The sequence below is a fragment of the Pithys albifrons genome, chromosome 21 (genome assembly GCF_047495875.1).
Source record: "Pithys albifrons albifrons isolate INPA30051 chromosome 21, PitAlb_v1, whole genome shotgun sequence".
Classification (NCBI taxonomy): domain Eukaryota; kingdom Metazoa; phylum Chordata; class Aves; order Passeriformes; family Thamnophilidae; genus Pithys; species Pithys albifrons.
The window spans coordinates 5101088-5113151 of NC_092478.1; the positions used below are offsets into that span (position 1 = coordinate 5101088).

General features: G+C 48.3%; 1 protein-coding gene across 2 annotated transcripts in view; it reads left to right on the forward strand.

Moving 5' to 3' along the window:
• The first annotated feature begins 3863 nt into the window (after positions 1-3863).
• Positions 3864-12064, forward strand: part of CLIP2 (CAP-Gly domain containing linker protein 2) — a 68554-nt gene continuing 60353 nt past the window's right edge. For both annotated transcript variants that reach the window (XM_071575001.1, XM_071575002.1), the window contains exon 1: positions 3864-3954. The gene's annotated coding sequence lies outside the window, so the exon portion shown is untranslated. The remainder of the gene's footprint in view (positions 3955-12064) is intronic.

Genomic DNA, 12064 nt, shown 5'->3' on the forward strand with positions numbered 1-12064 from the left:
ATGTCTGAAGATGAGACGTTTCTCTCACCTAAGGAGATACAGCAGAATCTGCTGGATATTAGAGGCTTTACAGTGGTATTGAGTTGGATAACAAATGCCTGAAAACATTGGCTGAATTGCTGCAACTGTGCAGGATCTTAATTTTAATTTAACTACCATTTACAAGAAGTTTCTGAGCTTTAGTCTTGGCCTAGAATGGGTAAGGCCTGAAGCAACCTCTGATCCTCAAGATAAGAAGGTCCTTCAGCTGCTCTGTAATCAAAGGGAAAAAACAGCTTTTCTTTAGATCAGTGCTTTAATCTTGTTCCTCCCACCAATGCTGGAATTTCATGCTCTGCCCCCAAATGCAGCACTATTTATAGTGTCAGCTTGAATGAACAGTGAGAACTTATGCTCTCATTGTGGCTGCATCTTTGAGATGCTTCAAATCACAGAACCGAAAGTTCACAGCAATGAAGTTGCACAATATTTTCAAATGTAGCTGTTCCTGCCACCACTCAGTTCCTGCAGGACATAGGCAGGGCAAGGGGATTTACTTGGCAGGGATTACTAGGAATATGGTAGGAAAAAGGCAGAAAGGACTCAGCTCTGAAGTCTTTGTTGACATCTGGAGTCCTGATGGCACCACTTCACATGGCCTGTACGTGGTCTCTGTCACCTTTTAAAGGTTGCTGCATTTGGGGAACAAGTGCAGGATTGAGGCTTTAGGAAACATAAACTATTGGTACATCACAAATCCAGTGTCTCATCAGCTCTTTGCAGAGGTGCTTCATCTCCTGCTGCTGGTGAATAAAATGGAAAGGTACTTGAACATTTTATCTGTATTTCAACAATACAGATAACAACAAAACACAAAAAGTTTGCTTTTTTTGTTTCCTCAGAGGGAGGCGTGAGTACTCCCTTGATTTATATGCTATGTTGTCTGTGTAATGCTTCAGTTTGTCAGGATAATTTAAAGAAAACAGCAGTGAAGCTTTTTAGAGATCCCAAAAGCTAATGCAAATACTCATCAAGTCACAATAACGGATCAGTCAAGTGGAGACAGTTTCGACTATCTGTGAGAAACCACTTTTCAAAACAAGATGAATATATCACATAAAATAGGAGGGTAGTAGAGAGTTCTATCAGGAAAATGCAATAGCCCAGAGATGTCAGAGATCACATTCCAGCTCCCTACTTGTAATAGTGTAACTAAACTCATGGGCTGCCCACCTGTGTAAATTTAACAAGTCCTCACACCTTCATAGGCTGGAACTTCAGTGTCTCCTGTGCTCCCCCGGGCCTGGGACATCAGTGTTTGCCTGCACACAGCCCCTGTGAATAAAGAAATGGTTATTGGGAAACAGCAGCACCACTGTGTAGGATGATGGGATTTCAACATTTATAGTCATCCTTTGTGACAAGCAGGTACAACAAAGCTTTGTAGGAGAGCACTTGATGGCAAAGACACAAATTCAAGTCTACGGGCACTTCAGCCACATCACTGCCAGAGCTCTGGCCCCGGATGATCTTTCTTTCTCTCCCTGGAAATTCCCCTGAGAAAGTTTAGTCAGAGAGGCAGATTTGTCAAAATGATTCAAGGAAATGACTTAAGAGCTGTGAAATTTTTCCCAGCTTCATCTTATTAAAGCCAGTGGGCTCGATTCTCCTCTCAGAGCCGTGGTGGGTACCACAGACTGTTGGCAGGCAAAGTACAACCCCAGACTTGCTGACCTCCTTTGTTGTAATTTAGACACAGGGCTGTAATTTAAACATTTAAGTGGAAGTTTTAATACTAAGAACAAATTAGTGAATATAAGATACAGCGTAAAACATGCAAAAATGAGGTTTAACTTCTAAGCAATTCCTGATTTGAAATCCTGCTCCGAAGCACCTGAAAATACTAAAGAAGACTTTTTTTCCCCAAAACTGCTTTAAATTTTCATTTTTCCTTCTTAACAAATGCATGGCTAGATGTAACATTTCTCCTTAGTCTCTCTGGAATTTGCAAAGGAAGGTCACCATCATTGCTCCACCACCATTTGGATAAGGAAAGAGACTTGGACCTACGGATAGGAGCTGGCTGAGCTGGCAAACCATGGGTGGAGCTGGATGGAGAAGAGAGAGGTCCTGTTGGGAGTCCAAGCCTGATTCACTAGGCACCTTCTCATCTAGCACTTCTCCTGGTGACATACTGTCTCCCTAGGCAACTACAGTTTAGAGAGGAGGCAAAAATTCTTGTATCCAGAACCACAAAGCAATGACTTGAGCTTGGATGTAGGAAAATGCCAGGGAAAGACACTGAACTAGCAGTTGAAGCAGAGGCGTTGGAGTCAGGTGCTTCAGGTTCTATTTTTGGCTTGGACCAGCCATTTCACTTCTCTTTACTTTGGCTTCCTCTCTGCAAGATGGAAAATGAGAATGCCTATGGCTGCCTCCTGGGGCTGGATCATCTTGCTAAGGCCAGGGCTGACAAATCTCATATTGTGGATGATGCTCAGTTGACCTCAGCTCCATTCTTCTCTGCTTTGTTGAGTGCATCTCCTTCACTTCTGTGTGAGTGCATCTCCCTTCTGCTTTCTAGGGCCCACATGGTAGGTACAGAGTAGAGTCACAGCAATAAATTTTGGGATCACTGCCAGGTGGGACCTTCCTCTCTGCATGGCCTGGGGCCTTCCATTGTACTATTTGATGTGGAAAATCTCCTGGGCTGCCCCTTGGATGATGTGGGGTAGTAAAGTACACTGAGTTATGGCCTTTGTGAAAGCACTTCCACTCCAGTCTGAATTAGGGATGCAATTTCAGGGCACTGGCACTAGACAGGGGCTGGAGCATGTCCAGAGCAGGGAACAGAGCTGGGGAAGGGGCTGGAGCACAAGCCTGATGAGGAGCAGCTGAGGGAGCTGGGGGGGCCTAGCCTGGAGAAAAGGAGGCTCAGGGGGGACTTTCTCACTCTCTGCAACTCCTTGACAGGAGGGTGTAGCCAGGAGGGGGGTGGGCTCTGCTCCCAGGGAACAAGGGGCAGGACAAGAGGAAAGGGCCTCAAGTTACACGGGGAAGGTTTAGGTTGGATATCAGGGAGCAATCTTCACTAAAAGGCTTGTCCAGCCCTGGCACAACTGCCCAGGGCAGCAGTGGAGGCACATCCCTGGAAGGGTTTAACAGCCATGTAGATGTGGCACTTGGGGACATGGGTTAGGGATGGCCTTGGCAGTGCTGGGGGAACGGCTGGAGTCGATGGTCTTAGAGGGCCAAGTGATGATCATCACCTCACGCGCCCCTCCTGACTTGGAACGAAGGAGTTTCCGAGGCTGGAGATGCTTTTTCTTTGCTGCCTTCCCCAATAAATCGCGGTAATTAGGGCTCTTCTCCTTTTTTTTTTTTTCCGGGAAGCACCGCCAGCTCCTCTTGCCCTTCTTATCTCAAGCAAACCCTCTACCACCTAAATTCAGGTGTGCTTGGAGCGCTCCTCATTCCCAGCGCCGCGGGGAGGGAGACCGCGGCCGCAGCGAGGTAAAGGTGAACTTCGGCTGATGAGGGGGTTTAAGGCAGGCACGCTCGGGGTTGCGGACAGCCAGGAGGAGCCTCCGCGCTGCCTTTCCACCCTCCCGCCCACCCGGTTCCGGGCGGCGCCGGGGCTCGGCAACCAGGAGGATTTCGGCGCTCGGACCGGCCTCTTTGTTAGCGCGGGCCCGGCGAGCGCCGAGAGGGACGGAGGGAGGGAGGGAGCGGCGGTGCCGGCCCCGCATCGTTCCCCTGGCCCCGCATCCTCCCCTGGCCCCGCATCCTTCCCTAGTCCCGCATCCTCCCCCGGCCCCGCATCCTCCCCCGCCCCCGCCGCTCCGAGCCACCGCCCAGCTCCCTCCTCCCGGCTCGGCCCCGCCGCGGCCGCGCAGGGAGTGGCAGCGCGGCCGCAGGGGCTGCATCGTGCGGTGGTCCCGAGCCCCCCGGCCCGCTCCGGCGGGCAGCCCCAGGGTAAGGAGCACGGCATGAAGGGCGGGAGCGCCCGGCCAGCCCGCAATAAAGGAGGGATGAATGGAGAGGGTGCGGGAGGAGCGCGGGGATGCGCCGCTCGGTACCGGTGGGAGGCTCGGCCGCCGCGCGCATTGTCCTTGGGGTGGGAAAGGCACGGAGCATCCTCGGCGGGCCCAGCATCCCGGCGGCATCCTCGGCTGGGCAGCACCGGCACCCACCGGCGGCGGGAGGGGCTCGGGGGTGCACACCCACCTGCACCCGCAGGCAGGGTGCGGGGTGGGCGCCAGGCGCTCCCGTCGGGTCACAGCGCGGGGGGAGCGGCTCGGGAGGCAGCGCCTGATGCTGCCGAGATGGAGGTGAGAGTGGGTGGCAGCACCCGTGGGTCGATGTCGGGCGAGTTCTGGGTTTGAACCGGGAGGAAGATCGCCTTTTGTCCCTGGAAAGCTGAGCTCGGTGTCCCTTCGCTGTTTTTTTCTTGTTTAGCGATCGAGATATCGACATTAACTACATCTTGCAGGATCTGATGTGGGTTTTTGTTGCAAGGAGATGTGATTCCGAGGAAGGCCCAGGTCGGGCTGCTGGCGTTGGCACAGTGCTCAGATTGTGAGCAGAGGGAGCAGGGCTTTGCCCCTGACATCTCCTGACACAAAACAGCAAAGGGTCTGGTTGGGGCAGCATCCAGGGATGCAGGCAGAGGCTCAAGTTGTTATCTCCACAGTACCCAGGCAGGCTGCAGCAGCGTTTTGGAAGTGCTGGGAGACAAAGCACTATGTCAGCACCGAGTGTTATTTGCTGCTCTGGTGAGCATCAGTCTCATAGGCCTGCAAACCTTGTCTCACAAACTCATCGTGCTGGAATGGATGTCAAGTTTCACCGGCCCATCCGTTACTGCTGACTAGATGTATTTCCTTGAGGGTGACTTGCAACTCAAGAATTGGTCTGTGTGTGGACAGAGATAAATATTTGGTGTGCCTGGCCAGGCTTGTTGGCCTCAGCCTCTGCCCAGCTGCCTATTAGCAGCATTCCTCTCCCCAGCGGTGCTCCAAGAGAGCCCTTTTAATCAGCACAGATCCATCCTTGCTGGGGTGGTGATGATGCTTTAAACACGGTGCAGCTGCCTGATCGTAAAGTTGGGCCCGAGATTTGGCATTTTAAGAAGTTACCTGCCTGCTGTTACAGCCTGCCAGGGATTAGGAAGGAGGGAGGCTGCATCAAACAGCTGTGCTCTCAAGAAAGTTGTCACTGCCTGCCAGAAATCCCTGTGAGTACAGGACTTCAAAGGTTCAGCTCTGAGACATGGCACAAATGGAAACAGCACCAGCCACTGCAGGGAGAAGCTGTGCTGGAGCTTGGTCTGTCATCCCAGCAACACACGTGTGGGGTTGCCTTCAATTAAAGGAAGACCTGTGTGCTTCAGGAGATGCTCTGAGGATGGGGCTGGATGGGCTTATCTGCTGAAGCCAAGGGTTGGTATGTGCCTCTCTAGCCTTGGAGGTTGCCATAATTTAGTCCAGCAAGCAGCAGTTCTTGGTGTTTCTTTCTCTCCATTCGTGCTTTTGCTCTGGCAGAAGAATCGATGAAGAACCCAAAGGGGAATTGTCTGGTGCCAAGGGATGTGGCTCTCTGACTGCACACATGCCAGTTCTGGTCTTACTGGGGGGTTAAAATAGGTCAGGGCACAGATTCCACCTCCTGATTGAGGTTGTTGGTTTTATTATGAAAATGCTGTCCCTGTCCATGAAACTTGGGGAAATTAGCATTTTTTTTCTCTTTGGAGAGGGTGTCATAATTCTGGTAAGGACAAGACACAATGTACAAAGTAAGTTCCATCCCCCAGGTATGTGGTGTTGCTTTTTGGAGTGTGCACAATGCATGGCAAGGCTTAGATACTTTTAGAACTCTGGGAAAGCCCAGGTCCAGGTAGCACTGTGACTTGTTGCTAACCTACATTAGACTGATGGTCACTTATTTATAGGGATATCTATGGTTATTTATGGAGAGATCTATTTTTTCATAAATATCTTTTACTATTACCTTGTGACCCGTTTTCCCCTCCATCTCCCAAGGGATCTAAGCACAAGAATCACCAGGGAAGTAACTGACATGGAGTGAGAAAGGATTATTTTTTACCTGCTGCTCTGTTGCTGAGGTAAACCATCAATTATGTCTGGCTGTTGTTCTTTTATCACAGTTCTTGTGATGTTTATTGTAGCATTCAGGTCTTGTTAGCCAGGGAGAGCACCTTGGCTGATAGCACTGGTGATGTTGGCCCACAGCAAGACTTGGGCTTTGTTTTAGTGGTCAGTTTTCTAAAACAACCACATTAAGTTGCTGAATAAAGCAAATAAATAAAGGTCACTCCAGAAGCCCAGGTTAGAGAAAGGAATTGGGCTCGTTCTTCTGGAGTCCTACCCTAATCCTGCCTTCTCCATGTGTCTGTCCCTCTTGTCTGTGTGGCTGACACTGTCAGAGACACACAGAACTCTCAGAGCATCTTTGTGCCAGGGCTCTCTCTGCAGTAGCACCAGGATCTCAGGGCCTTTCTCCTGCCCTCTGAGAGCACCACACGTGCTTTGTCTCTTTGTACTTTCTGATGCTAAACAGGATGAAGCAAATGCACTTTCCTCATAGCTGGATTTAATTTCTTCCTCCTCTGTGATTGTGCTGTAGCTCTTGGTGTGGAAAAATTACTTCATTGCATGTGACTGAGTCTGGCACCTTACACTTGATACTTTCTGCCATTCCTGAAGAAAAAAATCCCATCTAAACCCCATTTAAATAAACCCCACAACAAACCCACAGTATTTTTGCATCAGACTTTTTGGAAATCGTTCCTGTGCAATGGTACAATTTTTATTACCCCATTCTAAATGAGTGAAACCATGTCTATAAAACAGCCACGCTTGATTCAGATGCAGCAAAGAAAGATGTGTGAAGGAATAAAACCAAGCTTTGTGTTCTGCTGTCACAGTTTACACTGTTTTACTTCAGAATAATGGAATAAAACATGATGGTGACTTGAATTGGCTCTGAAATTAAGTTGCAGTTTCCTTTCAGTGATTTATTTTTATTGAGCTAATGTTTACCCACCTACATAGTTGTAGAGAAACGTGGCACACACTGGTGAAATTCCGTGTTGTGGATTCTGAGCCAGCCATGAAGTCTCCATCTCCCAAATCCCTGTCTGCCAAAGCACAAAGGGAATCTGAACTTTGTTTGGCTTATTTTCAGAGTTAATGTTCTGAACTCTGCTGCTGACTCCCTTGATAACTCCGTTTGTGCCTGGGAAAGCCAAATGATTATTTTTGAAAATATTTATACTCTCTATCTATAAAGTAAACACTTCAGAAGGCCTTCCCGTGCCCTTTGGTGGGTCAGATGTTCAGGGACACAGCAGTGCTATCTCTGCCACTGTTCTTTTTTCAATAGTCTTGGGAAAAATCTTTTCCTTCTCTGTATCTTTTTCTCCTGGGTACAAAACAGGTGTTGCTGTTCTGACCTCCTTTGAGGCTTGTGAATGAAATGCTCTGGGGATATTGGATATGTGGATCTTGGAACTCTGAAATCCCTTTTTGGTGCTTTTAAATCTCCTGTGCTTTCACACATGCTTCCTTTTTAAAGGTAATGCAAATAAAATTGCATTGCTTGTGCCAGAGCTATTTGTAAAAATTAATTCTATTTTATTTTAGTGAATAACTTGCATAGTGTAGTAAAGAACATGTGGATATTGGTTACACTGGAATGGCTTCACAGAAACGTCAAGAAGTCATCTGATCCATCTGCCTGTTTGGGTTAGGTCTGTCTTCATCTCTCCTTCAAGACAGAGGTTTGAATATTTTTGTTTATTTTTTAAAGAACAGTGAAGTAATGAAGGAGTTTGTGCAGCCTCTGTGGGCAGCCTGGCTTGCTTTGGCCTCTGCCGTGCTGTGTCCTCCCCTTTGTTTTGTTGCTGTCATTGTCACTGTGTATCTGCCTGTTTCTGTACAAAGGACAGGCACAAAGGTGTTTGTTTGACTGACAAAAACCAGCAGAGCTTCTTTTGCAGCACATCCTGCAGTGGGTCAGAGGAGCCTTCCAGCCTGAGGCACCCACCAGCCTGGCACAGCCAGTGGCAAAGGCTTCCTCTGCCTGCTCCCTTCTTTTTCTTCCTTTGGCATATTCCTCCCCTCTCTTTATCTGTTGCATCATGCTCTGAAAACTTCTGTGTCCTCTAATTAGTGCTGGAAACTCTTCAGTGGTCCTGACAGGCACAGAAAGCAGCTGCTTGTTGAAACAAATAGCACTTTCCCATCGCTTGCAAACACTCCCACTGGTGAGCTGCAAGTGCCTCCCCTGGGTGCAGGGGCTGTCCTGGCTGGGTAACAACCTCCCTCGAAAAAGAGGCCTCTCCTCTTATGTGTTTAATGGGCTTTTTAGCCTCGTATTTGGCTGTCATACATCGTGGGCTGTGCTACCTTGGTGGCTTCTCTCAGCATGAAGCCTGCCCTGGTGATTAAAGCCTCCTCCTTGGCTATATTTAGCATTTAGCTATTTGTTTTATAACTGAAATCCTTACTATGCAAACTGGAGCAGGTCAGTCTGCAACCTTGAATAAGTGCCTTTTCTTTTTCCTCTGGACTTTTGTTTCCCAGCTGGTAAGTTTGGCATGTTTAGCTGATGGCCAGTCCATCCAGGCATCCCTAATGGAGATTTAATGATGGGCAATATGGCACAAAAAGGCAGGTTTATGTGAAATATGCTGCTGAGGCAGAGGAAGACGATGTTTTGCCTTTCACTGTTAATCTTCAGTGTGTCTGTTTATGTGGGCTTTTACTGGGGTCTATAAAGTAGCTTTTTGAACTTGCTAAATTTAATCCATAGTAAAAGTTTGTTTATATGTGTATGTATATTTATATATATTTCTAGTAAATGATACTGGCAATAGCAGTGCCTCCTGCAAGCTTATTCTTGATATCTCTGAAGCATCTGCAAGCACTTTTGACCTTTTTATCTCTGAATCCCCCCACAGCACATTGGCTAAATGCTGGGAAGGTGTCAGAGCCCTTCCAGCACACTGATGTGGAAATGTCAAAGTCAAATGGTGCTTTTGGATGCTCATATGGTTCAGGTTTATGGAGTGCTATGATATACTCTGCCTTAGGGTGCCAGCAATACTGATTGTCAGTGTTAGAAGTGTCAGCTTGGTTTTTGCTTCTCCTTTTTGTTTGAAACAGGTCCAGATTGTGTTGGAGATGTTGTGCCAGTGCTTTGCCTTGTGATGTGCTCAGGCTGCTGCCTGTAATCGTGCTGTACTTGGCTAGATGAGATTATATCTTGATCTCTTACAAAATCATGATTGTGGTCTTGCCTTCGTTTGTGGTGTGCAAAGAGTCTGTTTCTGTGACAAGTGAAGGAGCAGCCCAGGGGCACGTGGTGACTCTGTGAAGCTCCCCAGGAACATGCAGTGCTGTGGTACTCCAGCAGTATGGGGACAGGTCCATCTGTCCTGCCTACCTGCTTGCACCCATCAGCATCACTCTCACCTCCTAAGATATGAAACATTAAATCCTGGGTTTTAGCACTGATCCATCTCTCCAGACCCTTTCCTTTTGGCTGCTGGCATCTGTCCATCACACACTGCTCTGTGTGTGCTTCCCAGTGACATGGCAGTGTGTGGATAGAGATGCTGATTGAAACCAGGCTGTGGAGCAGCACAGCTTGTGCAGGGTCTCTGCTGCTGTGGGAGGAGGCTGGGATTGCCAGCCTGGCCCAGGTGTGGCAGCCTCTCCTGTTCCTGCCAGCCCAGCAGGTCCTGCTGGAGTGGGCATGTTCTGTCTCCACACCTGCTGTCCAATCTGACTGGGTAGGGTGGCGTTTGCTTTTCTCACTCTCTGTAACTGCAATCCCACCCTCTGGTGTCCCACAGCAGGGAGCCATCCCATGTGCTGGTGTGGCTTAGTGCCCAGAGGCTTTGAGGTGGGATCTTGCCTCTCTCCATGTGGTGCAATCCAAAGTACATGTTGGCTTCTGGAAGGCAGAGTGTGAGGTGTGGGAAAAAGAAACTGTGAGGCAGGAGGGGATAATATAACCATGTTGACAGCTAAGATCCAGTTTGATATGAATTGCCAAAATGATTACAATTTTGGTCATTGGTAGAGATGTTCTTTGATTAAGAGACATGTTCCTTCTTGTACTGTAATGTTTGTGAGCTATCCAAGCTTCTGACTGTGACTGGGGTTGCAGGTGGTAAATTGGGAAACTCCATGATTAACACACACTGGCTGAAAGAGAACTCAGGATTAGTGGCCTTCCTGTCTCCAGCTCTGGTTGTGGTGGGAGCTGTGTGGATATGTCAGTGTGAGTGAGGTCTGGGAGATGGCAGAGTCTGCAGAGAGACCCAGGAGGAAGCACCAATTAGTGCTCATAGCCCAGAGGTTGCTGCTCCAGTGTGAGGCTCAGTCCAGGCTGGTGAATCAGCAGGGAGGAGGAGGAAGGTGCTCCAGGGAGCAACCCATCCAGCACTGCTCTGCTGCTGCCAGTGGAGCAACAGGAAGCAATGGATGCCTGTGTGGGTTGAGGGGATGGGATTTACACAAAGCCTTGCTGGTCTGGAGGGAGAGTGGGTTTGCTCCTCTATAGCATCTTGGGTTTGGTGACCTCAGATCTTTCTGCTGGGACCAGTGGTGTAACCTCCTGGTCTGCCACCCACCTCTGTTCACAGATTGCTACTGTTACCATCCCTCTTTTTGTGGCAAGGAGATAAGTGACCACCGTGGAAGAAGGAAGCAGGGCCCTGGCTGTCACTGCTGTGTCTCAGCTGTGAGATGTTCAGAGATTGGATTAGATGACCTTTAAAGGTCCCTTCCAGCCCAGCTGGTTCTGTGATGGTCTGTATTTGCTTTTCAAGTTCCCTCCTGTTGTATCGTAACAGCCAGAGTGCAAAGGTGGGTTAGTTATTCTTTAAACTTTTGGAACAGTTGCTTTGTTTGAAGGAATCAGATGATATTAATTCCTAAGTGTTTGGCATAGAGTTTTTCCCAAGCTTGGTGAGACATTGCCTGGGATGCAGCATGAATTCTGGGTTGCCCATGTCTAAAATGGACTGAATTCATTTGATGGAGGTTTAGAGAAGGTCAGCTGAGATGACTCAGAAAATGTTGAGTCTCGTATCTCAGGAGAGCATTGTTTGTTCAGAATGGCACAGTGAAGGCAGAGAAAGGGCAAAGCTCTCTCCTGGGGGTTGGGCACAATGGGAGGGTGTCAGAGTTGTGCAAAGGGCAGAGTAGGTACATGGGCAGAAGGTTGGCTTGGATAAATCTGGACTGGCAACTGGTGGGTTGTAAAAAGCAGGGGAAAAGTGAGGGCAGAAGGGACCCTGGTCCTGCTTTTGTCTCATAACTGAATCCAGGGGAGAGGTTAGATGATAGAAATGCACAAATCAAAATCTGTATGTTAACCTGAGCTCCACTGACTAACAGATTAAGTGCCAGGCTGAACTTCAGTGTTACAGTAAATCAAGCAGTCAAAAGGCAGGAAATTCCAAGAGCACAGATCCTTCTGCAGCTCTGCAGAGCGTGTGCAGCATGGCTGGCTTGTTGTACAGCTCATATTTAATTAAAGAAATTGTTTCTCCAGTAGTAAAATACCAAGCTATTATAATGGAATATGTTTGTCATGTATCATTGTGTTTCCTGCACTCTGCCTGCTCTCCTCATGTTTCTCTTCCAGATGTTTTTTTTTACAAATAAGAATAGGAAACTTGTATTTTATCAAAGCTCCATGAATTGTAGAGAAATTGTTTGTGGATTGAGTGGCCACTGAGAGGAGTGTGAATTGAGCTGGAGGACAGTGGTTGTGGAACCTCTGTGGACATTCTGTTCCCTTCCCATCTGAGCCTGCAATTTTGGTGTCATGCCTCTCTCTATCCCTGCAGGGACACTGTCCCTGCCCCCAGGGCTGAACTCCAGGCGCCAGAAACTCTTGTACATCCAAGACCACCTTCAGGTTTTTTCCATACAAATTAGAGATAGTTTTTTCTCTGCCATTAGTGCAAAATTGTGGCTGTTTACTGTGCCAGCCTTCAGCAGGCATTTTGCCAGCATGGGGAGCACAAGCTCATCAGCAAACCCAT